We start from the raw sequence: 11,287 nt of genomic DNA, 5'->3' as shown, positions 1-11,287 counted from the left end.
TTCCTGTGATATGAAGGGGAGGAGTACAGTGCTCCGAACCCATCAAGTAGCCGCTCTCGGTACAAGTGAGAGGCATGACATCTCTCAATAGTACATGGTCACACCCATGATTCAAGGGAGTGACCATGCCGTCTCTTCTCTATTTAAAAGCCTCTTCTAGTTATGGGAAAGGGGTGGGCAATTTGTTAAGTTGGCTCAGTTAGTTAGCTGGTATGTTGTCTCTCAACTCTTAATCGAGTTGACGACCTGCTATTTGCATTGCTCTTGCACTGTAGCATCTTCCTTCAGCCTTCGGTCTTGATCGCCATCAAGCTCAGGAACTCGAACTTGACCAACACAAGCTTCTACTACATACTGAAGCTCACATGTAACTTCAATCGGATCGTCCAAAAGCAAACTCGGTTGCGAGAACCGAGGGAGGCATCATATCGCTACCAAATACTCCACGTTAAACAAAGAGGGCATTCCTTTCGCTTCTGTTATAACTTTGGTTCATTACTTTGTAATAAGCTATTCTTATCAATACAAACAAAATCTCTGTCTCGGGAAATCAAATTTTACACCTACAGAAGATGGCGACCATAGTGGGAGAAACCGTTTCTTCAACCGAAATGGTGGTGGCGCAGTTCGACAAAGTCGCTGTTGGGACGATCGTGGAGTTCCTTGTGATCGAGTTCGACCAAGCCAAGTATGAAGAATACTTATCATCCTCCTCCTCTAATGGTAATACGTCCCGCTAACACCATAGAGTTGTGCGAATGACCCGACCCCAAGTGGTCGAGGCATCCATGCCGGAGGACTCCACCCGAGCCATGGCAGGGGGTCTTATCTCGTCCAAATCAATCAAGGCTAAGAGTACAGAGCGAAAGACTGCTAGATGTGTCGCTAAATGATCCTCGCAGACCCCTACTCAAGAGGAGACAGTTGTTCACCTTGGCGCGGACCACGCTGTCGTAGTCTGCACGGACGCTCCTATCTCTAAAAGAGCCCGCGGACTTCATATCCAAAGTGTTCCAGACCCCATGCGGCCTGATTCAGGTCTGAAAACTTTAGAGGGGGTAGTGTAGGCAATAAAAATTGCCTTTAATCCTTATCAGAGAAGTTCAGAACAAAACTGCTAAAAAACTCGCCCGAAATAGCAAAAAAGGGGAAAACGCAGATATCTCCCAAACCGTAAGGAATTTGGCAAAACGGAGGAAGCGAACTAACACCTTTGGCTTGGTTCGGATGGCTCCATCTCGTCGAGATAGGCGATTTTCATATATAATTCGTCCAATTCTGACTTACGGTTTGAAAGTTACGGCCTATTCTTCGATCCATGCTATAGAGCTCGCCTAACGGCTTGAAGATCGCCTGCAGACCCAGGTTCGTTTGCAGTCCCCAGCTTCGCCTGCAGTTGCAAATCCGCCTGCAGACCCAAGTCTACCTGCAGTCCCAAATCCGCCTGCAGACCCAAGTCTGCCTGCAATCCCCAGCTCTGCCTGCAGTCTCAAATCCGCCTGCAGACCCCAAGTCTGCCTGCTCACCTGAGCTCGCCTGCAGACCCAGTTCGCCTGCAAGCTCGCCTGCAGACCCAATTCTGCCTGCAGTCCTAAGCTCGCCTGCAGACCCAAGCTGCAGACTCGCCAGCTCACTGTCAACTGCCCACTTGGAGGTACAGTTACATCAGTGGTCAAATCCCACAAATCAAGGGAGAGGGCACAATACTCCAGGCCCGTCAGATGGCCGTCCACAGTACGAATGAGCGGACAGGCGCCGAAACAGCCTGCACCCTCATAAATGCGGCTCACCTCAGTTGTCCAGGTGAAGGGACGAGAGCCGCCAACGCTCGGTGGTTGGTCAGATCCACGCAAGCATCTGACAGCCGTTGTCACGCATACGAGGAGGGGCTTTCCCACTCCTATGTAGCGTGATGCAGAGCACAGCTCTTCGAATGACCATTGACGGTACGAATGAACAGCAGGACGTCTCCGAACAACGTGTGGTCACATCCCATAATTCAAGGAGCAGTCAAGCTATCTCCCTCACCTCTATTAGTGGTCAAATCCCATGAATCAAGGGAGAGCCCATGCCATCCCTTGCCTGTTAAAACCCATCTTCAGCAGCATGAAGAAGGGGGATTGGCCGTTGCATATTCTGCTGGCTAATCTCCCAAAGGTTGAACCTGGACCTTTGCCAAAGGCTCCCTCATTTGAGAACCGAAGCTCCGGCTCCGGCATCAACTTCGATCGGATCGTCCAAGGGAAGCAGACTCGGCACGAGCACCGAGCGAGGCATCCTAGCTGAGATTCGAGAATGCGGGTCTAGGAGCTACTGAGTGGGTCGATGAACGATCCTCGCATACCCCTGTGCAAAAGGAATCAGCCATTCGTGTCGACGCAGACTACGCCTCCGTCGTCGACATGAACGCTCCTCGTTCAAAAAGATCCAAACAGCGGCGACGAAAAGCTCTCGCTCGTCTCGAGGCGCAATCCCTCATCCCCCACGACAGCCTGAATTATTATTCAGGCTTGGGGGGGATCAACCTTTTGAGCCAGGTTCCCATTTTTGGCGAACCGCTCAAATCAGGTGAGCCTAGCAGTTTAGGCGAGCCCAACCTCTTGAGCCAGGTTTCCATTTTTGGCGAACCGCTCAAATCGGGCGAGCCTAGCAGTTTAGGCGAGCCCCACTCTGTGAGCAAGGTGCTCAATTTTGGCGAACCAAGGGCACCTGGCGAACTCTGCAGTTTAAGAGGGCTTCGTCAAACAAGCGAACTTCACCAAGCTCGCCTGACGGCCCAAGATCGCCAGAAAGGCGAAGCAACAGCTCGCCAGACAGGCGCAGGCACACTGTGCCAATCTCGCCTGACGGGCGAACCTCGCCAGCATGAACCTCGCCAACACGCTCACGCCCAAATGGGGGTGGCCACCTCGTTTGCCTGCACGGGTCTGACGTCCGTCTCTGACGACGACGACGATTGCTCAGCAGTGGCAATGTCGGAGACTTCAAGCTCAGTTCAGGGCAAGCACACAAATGTGCACATGACTGACATCCCTGAGGAGATGTCTAGGAGGCTCGACGAGCAACAAGCAACCATCGACTCCCTAAAGGAGATGTTGGAGCAGCTCCTGAGCGAGAAGAAGAGGAAGAGAGAGAGGACTTCGCGGGCTTCGCATAAATCCTTGAAGCACAAAGAGCGGGTGCCTACTCCTTCTCACTCCTCATCTGAGTCATCTAGAGGAGCGTCATCTTTGGGCCATAACCCAAGAGACAAGAGGTTTGACGATCTCCAAAGTCAACTCGACGCCTTGAAGCTCCAGAAGCATGTGAACAAGCTGGGGGTTGTCAGACCGCTCTGTGAGCAAGGTGCTCAATTTTGGCGAACCAAGGGCACCTGGCGAACTCTGCAGTTTAAGAGGGCTTCGTCAAACAAGCGAACTTCACCAAGCTCGCCTGACGGCCCAAGATCGCCAGAAAGGCGAAGCAACAGCTCGCCAGACAGGCGCAGGCACACTGTGCCAATCTCGCCTGACGGGCGAACCTCGCCAGCATGAACCTCGCCAACACGCTCACGCCCAAATGGGGGTGGCCACCCCGTTTGCCTGCACGGGTCTGACATCCGTCTCTGACAACGACGACGATGATTGCTCAGCAGTGGCAATGTCGCAGACTTCAAGCTCAGTTCAGAGCAAGCACGCAAATGTGCACGTGACCGATGTCCCTGACGAGATGTCCAGGAGACTCGACGAGCAACAAACAACCATCGACTCCCTGCGACGAGCAACAAGCAACCATCGACTCCCTGAAGGAGATGTTGGAGCAGCTCCTGAGCGAGAAGAAGAGGAAGAGAGAGAGGACTTCGCGGGCTTCGCATAAATCCTTGAAGCACAAAGAGCGGGTGCCTACTCCTTCTCACTCCTCATCTGAGTCATCTAGAGGAGCGTCATCTTTGGGCCATAACCCAAGAGACAAGAGGTTTGACGATCTCCAAAGTCAACTCGACGCCTTGAAGCTCCAGAAGCATGTGAACAAGCTGGGGGTTGTCAGACCGTATCCAATTGAATGGGATGCGGTCTCCTACCCGGTAAAGTTCGAGCCGCTGGACCTCCTGTAGTTTAATGGTAAGGGTTCTCCTACCCAGCACATCTACTACTTCCAGGCGCAAACTGGACACATAGTGGGAAACGATCCCATTATGACTCGACTGTTCATTGGTACCCTCAAGGGGGTCGCTTTTGAATGGTTTCGCAGATTGGAGCCCGAGTCCATCACCTGCTGGAAGGACATGGAAAGGCTCTTCGTGGCCAGATTCTTCGACGATGATACAGAGGTATCTATGGCCACCCTGCTCACTATGAAGCAGAGGAAGACAGAGTCTGTGAGCAACTTTGTCAAGAGATTCAGAAATCGATCGCTGCATTCACGCGATCGAGTTTCCGAGGCCACACTCATCGAGATGTGCCGGAACAATCTCTCCATCAGCGTTCTGTCCAACATGGGCGCTGTCATAGCTCGCTCATGGAAAGACTTACTCCGCCAAGGAGAACGAGTCGAGAGCATGCTCAAGCTATTGGACGACGAAGAGCCGCATGAATTTCGAGGAGATGATGGCCAAGATGCCTTGGTAGTGGAGACCGATCCCTCATGTCCTCCAAATTTCCCCCGTTGATCCTCTTCAATAGGACGGCGAACCCACATAGTCGCTCCAATCGCGACAATCTTGTCAAGTTAACACTACACCTCTGACAATCTCCCGTCGATCCTCTTCAATAGGACGGCGGGCCCACAAAGCTATCACGTTAACAATCACCTCTGATAGTCCCCTTACACTCCAACTGGTGCATGAGTTTAAACTGCTTCTTCTGATCCTCCAACTGGTATAAGAGGTTAAACTATTTCCTACACTTCCACTTCCTGAGCCAGGTTCCCAGTACAGGCGAACCGCTCAAAACAGGCGAGCCTAACAGCTTATGCGAGCCGATCTCTTTGAGCCAGGTTCCCAGTTTCGGCGAACCGCTCAAATCAGGCGAGCCTAACAGTTTAGGCGAGCTCATCTCTTTGAGTCAGGTTCCCAGTTTCGGCGAACCGCTCAAATCAAGCGAGCTTAACAGTTTAGGCGAGCTCATCTCTTTGAGCCAGGTTCCCAGTTTCCGGCGAACCGCTCAAATCAAGCGAGCTTAACAGTTTAGGCGAGCTCATCTCTTTGAGCTTTCGGCGAACCGCTCAAATCAGGCGAGCTTAACAGTTTAGGCGAGCCCATCTCTTTGAGCCAGGTTCCCAGTTTCGGCGAACCGCTCAAATCAGGCGAGCTTAACAGTTGAGGCGAGCTCATCTTTTGAGCCAGGTTCCCAGTTTCAGGCGAACCGCTCAAATCAAGCGAGCCTAACAGTTTAGGCCAACTCCGCCTCTTAGCCAGGTTCCCGGTTATGGCGAACCGCTCAAGACAGGCGAGACTAGCAGTTCAGGTGGGCTGCATCAAACTCCCACTTGGTCAAACCTTCAGATAGTTAGGACCAAAGCCACAATCCCCCGCCAATCCTCTTCAATAGGATGGCGGGACCCCCACTGTCACGTTAACAGTTACCTCTGACAAATCAACTTACCAGTCCTCTTCAATAGGATGGTAGGTCCATAGAGTTGCTCAAATCGCAATAAACTCCCACTGTCATGTTAACGGTCACCTCTGACAAAATCAACTTACCAATCCTCTTCAAAAGGATGGTAGGTCCTCAAAGTCGCTCCGATCGCGGCAATTCCTATCACGTTAACGATTACCTCTGATAGCCGACACCGTCATTCCCGCAAATGACGTTGTCCGATCAGTCGTCATACTCATACGTCCCTGAACGATTTGATTCTCCCAGCACCGTCTTTCCCATAAAAGGCGTTGTTGTTTGATAGTGGCCTACCATGCGATGTGCTGCTATTTCAGGGTTAGTCTTTGCCCCAAGAGAAGACAAATCAGGGTTCGTCTTCATCTTTGCCCTAAGAGAAGACAAGTTTCCCCCTTATCCTCCAACCGGTGCATGAGGCTAAACTGTTCCCTTATACTCCGACTGGTGCATGAGTCTAAACTGCCCCCTTATACTCCAACTGGTGCATGAGTCTAAACTGCTCCCTACACTCTTAATCCAAATGCCTCGAGAGGCTAAGGATAGAGGAGAAATTTTAGCGTTGAGCCTAAGAGAAACTCCTCGACAACTTACCATGCTAAGGGCAAGAGCATGGCTAGTCCAACTCAAACGGCAGTTGGTAAAGACAAATCAAGTCCGTTGATAGCTGAGGGTTTGCTCAAAATCCTAGAAGGCGATCATCAGCTGCGAGTGAAGAGCAGGGATCACTTTACGGGACTTCATATCCAAAGTGTTCCAGACCCCATGCGGCCCGATTCAGGTCTGAAAACTTTGGAGGGGGTTTTGTAGGCAATAAAAATTGCCTTTAATCCTTATCAGAGAAGTTCAGAACAAAACTGCTAAAACCTCGCCCGAAATAGCAGAAAAAGGGGAAAACGCAGATATCTCCCAAACCGTAAGGAATTTGGCAAAACGGAGGAAGCGAACCGAAGCCTTCGGCTAGGTTCGGATGGCTCCATCTCGTCGAGATAGGCGATTTTCATATATAATTCGTCCAATTCCGACTTACGGTTTGAAAGTTACGGCCTATTCTTCAATCCATGCTCAGGAGCTCGCCTGCAACTCAAATTCGCCTGCAGTCCCAAATCCGCCTGCAGACCCAAGTCTGCCTGCGCACCTGAGCTCGCCTGCAAACCCAGTTCGCCTGCAAGCTCGCCTGCAGACCCAAGTCTGCCTGCAGTCCTAAGCTCGCCTGCAGACCCAAGCTGCAGACTCGCCAGCTCACTGTCAACTGCCCACTTGGAGTATGGGAACAGTTACATCAGTGGTCAAATCCCACAAATCAAGGGAGAGGGCACAATACTCCAGGCCCGTCAGATGGCCGTCCACAGTACGAATGAGCGGACAGGCGCCGAAACAGCCTGCACCCTCATAAATGCGGCTCACCTCAGTTGTCCAGGTGAAGGGACGAGAGCCGCCAACGCTCGGTGGTTGGTCAGATCCACGCAAGCATCTGACAGCCGTTGTCACGCATACGAGGAGGGGCTTTCCCACTCCTATGTAGCGTGATGCAGAGCACAGCTCTTCGAATGACCATTGACGGTACGAATGAACAGCAGGACGTCTCCGAACAACGTGTGGTCACATCCCATAATTCAAGGAGCAGTCAAGCTATCTCCCTCACCTCTATTAGTGGTCAAATCCCATGAATCAAGGGATAGCCCATGCCATCCCTTGCCTGTTAAAACCCATCTTCAGCAGCATGAAGAAGGGGGATTGGCCGTTGCATATTCTGCTGGCTAATCTCCCAAAGGTTGAACCTGGACCTTTGCCAAAGGCTCCCTCATTTGAGAACCGAAGCTCCGGCTCCGGCATCAACTTCGATCGGATCGTCCAAGGGAAGCAGACTCGGCACGAGCACCGAGCGAGGCATCCTATCGCCACCTAAAGTCCCCACACAAAACAAAGAGGGCCTTCCCTCTGCTTCTGTTGTAAACATTTGATTTGTTAGTTTGTAATAAGCTTTCTTATAAATACAAACGAAACTCCTTTCTTCGGAAGAATCAAATTTTCACCCTACAGAAGATGGCGACCACAGTGGGAGAATCCGTTCATTCAGATGAATTGGTGGTGGCGCAGTCTGACGAAGTTGCTGCAGGGACTACTGTTGAGTCCCTTGTGATCAAATTCGAAGGGTACTTACAATCGTCCTCTTCTCGCAGCAATACATCTCGCGATGGTTGCAGAGTCGTGCGGGTGGCCCAGCCCCAAGAGGCTGAGGCAACCAAGCCTGAGGGATCTACCCAAGCCGAGGCAGGGGGTTCTTTTCCCCCCGAACCAGTTGAGGCCGAGCCGAGATTCGAGAATGCAGGTCTAGGGGCTGCTGAATGGGTCGATGAACGATCCTCGCAGACCCCTGTGCAAGAGGAATCAACCATTTGTGTCGACGCAGAATACGCCTCCGTCGTCGACATGAACGCTCCTCGTTCAAAAAGATCCAAACAGCGGCGACGAAAAGCTCTCGCTCGTCTCGAGGCGCAATCCCTCATCCCCCACGACAGCCTGAATTATTATTCAGGCTTGAGGCGAATCAACCTCTTGAGCCAGGTTCCCATTTTTGGCGAACAAACAAAGAGGGCTTTCCCTCTGCTTCTGTTGTAAACATTTGATTTGTTAGTTTGTAATAAGCTTTCTTATAAATACAAACGAAACTCCTTTCTTCGGAAGAATCAAATTTTCACCCTACAGAAGATGGCGACCACAGTGGGAGAATCCGTTCATTCAGATGAATTGGTGGTGGCGCAGTCTGACGAAGTTGCTGCAGGGACTACTGTTGAGTCCCTTGTGATCAAATTCGAAGGGTACTTACAATCGTCCTCTTCTCGCAGCAATACATCTCGCGATGGTTGCAGAGTCGTGCGGGTGGCCCAGCCCCAAGAGGCTGAGGCAACCAAGCCTGAGGGATCTACCCAAGCCGAGGCAGGGGGTTCTTTTCCCCCCGAACCAGTTGAGGCCGAGCCGAGATTCGAGAATGCAGGTCTAGGGGCTGCTGAATGGGTCGATGAACGATCCTCGCAGACCCCTGTGCAAGAGGAATCAACCATTTGTGTCGACGCAGAATACGCCTCCGTCGTCGACATGAACGCTCCTCGTTCAAAAAGATCCAAACAGCGGCGACGAAAAGCTCTCGCTCGTCTCGAGGCACAATCCCTCATCCCCCACGACAGCCTGAATTATTATTCAGGCTTGAGGCGAATCAACCTCTTGAGCCAGGTTCCCATTTTTGGCGAACCGCTCAAATCAGGCGAGCTTAGCAGTTTAGGCGAGCCCATCTCTTTGAGCCAGGTTCCCGATTTTGGCAAACCGCTCAAATCGGGCAAGCCTAGCAGTTTAGGCGAGCCCAACCACTTGAGCCAGGTTTCTATTTTTGGCGAACCGCTCAAATCGGGCGAGCCTAGCAGTTTAAGCGAGCCCCACTCTGTGAGCAAGGTGCTCAATTTTGGCGAACCAAGGGCACCTGGCGAACTCTGCAGTTTAAGAGGGCTTCGTCAAACAAGCGAACTTCACCAAGCTCGCCTGACGGCCCAAGATCGCCAGAAAGGCGAAGCAACAGCTCGCCAGACAGGCGCAGGCACACTGTGCCAATCTCGCCTGACGGGCGAACCTCGCCAGCATGAACCTCGCCAACACGCTCACGCCCAAATGGGGGTGGCCACCTCGTTTGCCTGCACGGGTCTGACGTCCGTCTCTGACGACGACGACGATTGCTCAGCAGTGGCAATGTCGGAGACTTCAAGCTCAGTTCAGGGCAAGCACACAAATGTGCACATGACTGACATCCCTGAGGAGATGTCTAGGAGGCTCGACGAGCAACAAGCAACCATCGACTCCCTGAAGGAGATGTTGGAGCAGCTCCTGAGCGAGAAGAAGAGGAAGAGAGAGAGGACTTCGCGGGCTTCGCATAAATCCTTGAAGCACAAAGAGCGGGTGCCTACTCCTTCTCACTCCTCATCCGAGTCATCTAGAGGAGCGTCATCTTCGGGCCATAACCCAAGAGACAAGAGGTTTGACGATCTCCAAAGTCAACTCGACGCCTTGAAGCTCCAGAAGCATGCGAACAAGCTGGGGGTTGTCAGACCGTATCCAATTGAATGGGATGCGGTCTCCTACCCGGCAAAGTTCGAGCCGCTGGACCTCCTGCAGTTCAATGGAAAGGGTTCTCCTACCCAGCACATCTACTACTTCCAGGCGCAAACTGGACACATAGTGGGAAACGATCCCATTATGACTCGACTGTTCATTGGTACCCTCAAGGAGGTCGCTTTTGAATGGTTTCGCAGATTGGAGCCTGGGTCCATCACCTGCTGGAAGGACATGGAAAGGCTCTTCGTGGCCAGATTCTTCGATGATGACACAGAAGTATCTATGGCCACCCTGCTAACTGTGAAGCAGAGGAAGACAGAGTCTGTAAGCAGCTTTGTCAAGAGATTCAGAAACCGATCGTTGCATTCCCGCGATCGAGTTTCCGAGGCCACGCTCATCGAGATGTGCCGGAACAATCTCTCCATCAGCGTTCTGTCCAATATGGGCGCTGTTGAAGCTCGCTCATGGAAAGACTTACTCCGCCAAGGAGAACAAGTCGAGAGCATGCTCAAGCATATGGGTGACGAAGACCCGCATGAATTTCGAGGGGATGATGACCAAGATGCCTTGGTAGTGGAGACCGATCCCTCATATCCTCCAAATTTCCCCCGTTGATCCTCTTCAACAGGACGGCGGGCCCACATAGTCGCTCTAATCGCGACAATCTTGTCAAGTTAACACTACACCTCTGACAATCTCCCGTCGATCCTCTTCAATAGGACGACGGGCCTACAAAGCTATCACGTTAACAATCACCTCTGATAGTTCTTCGACACTCCAACTGGTGCATGAGTTTAAACTGCTCCCTTACCACTCCGACAAGTACACGAGTATAAACTGCTTCTTCTGATCCTCCAACTGGTATAAGAGGTTAAACTATCCCTACACTTCCACTTCTTGAGCCAGGTTCCCAGTACGGGCGAACCGCTCAAATCAGGCGAGCCTAACAGTTTAGGCGAGCTCATCTCTTTGAGTCAGGTTCCCAGTTTCGGCGAACCGCTCAAATCAAGCGAGCTTAACAGTTTAGGCGAGCTCATCTCTTTGAGCCAGGTTCCCAGTTTCGGCGAACCGCTCAAATCAGGCAAGTTTAACAGTTTAGGCGAGCCCCACTTCTTGAGCCAGGTTCCCGGTTATGGCGAACCGCTCAAAACAGGCGAGACTAGCAGTTCAGGTGGGCTGCATCAAACTCCCACTTGGTCAAACCTTCAGATAGTTAGGACCAAGTTTCAGGCGAACCGCTCAAATCAAGCGAGCCTAACAGTTTAGGCCAACTCCGCCTCTTAGCCAGGTTCCCGGTTATGGCGAACCGCTCAAGACAGGCGAGACTAGCAGTTCAGGTGGGCTGCATCAAACTCCCACTTGGTCAAACCTTCAGATAGTTAGGACCAAAGCCACAATCCCCCGCCAATCCTCTTCAATAGGATGGCGGGACCCCCACTGTCATGTTAACGGTCACCTCTGACAAATCAACTTACCAGTCCTCTTCAATAGGATGGTAGGTCCATAGAGTTGCTCAAATCGCAATAAACTCCCACTGTCATGTTAACGGTCACCTCTGACAAAATCAACTTACCAATCCTCTTCAAAAGGAT

The sequence above is a fragment of the Asparagus officinalis genome, chromosome 7 (genome assembly GCF_001876935.1).
Source record: "Asparagus officinalis chromosome 7, Aspof.V1, whole genome shotgun sequence".
NCBI lineage: Eukaryota > Viridiplantae > Streptophyta > Magnoliopsida > Asparagales > Asparagaceae > Asparagus > Asparagus officinalis.
This window is presented reverse-complemented; position numbering follows the sequence as displayed.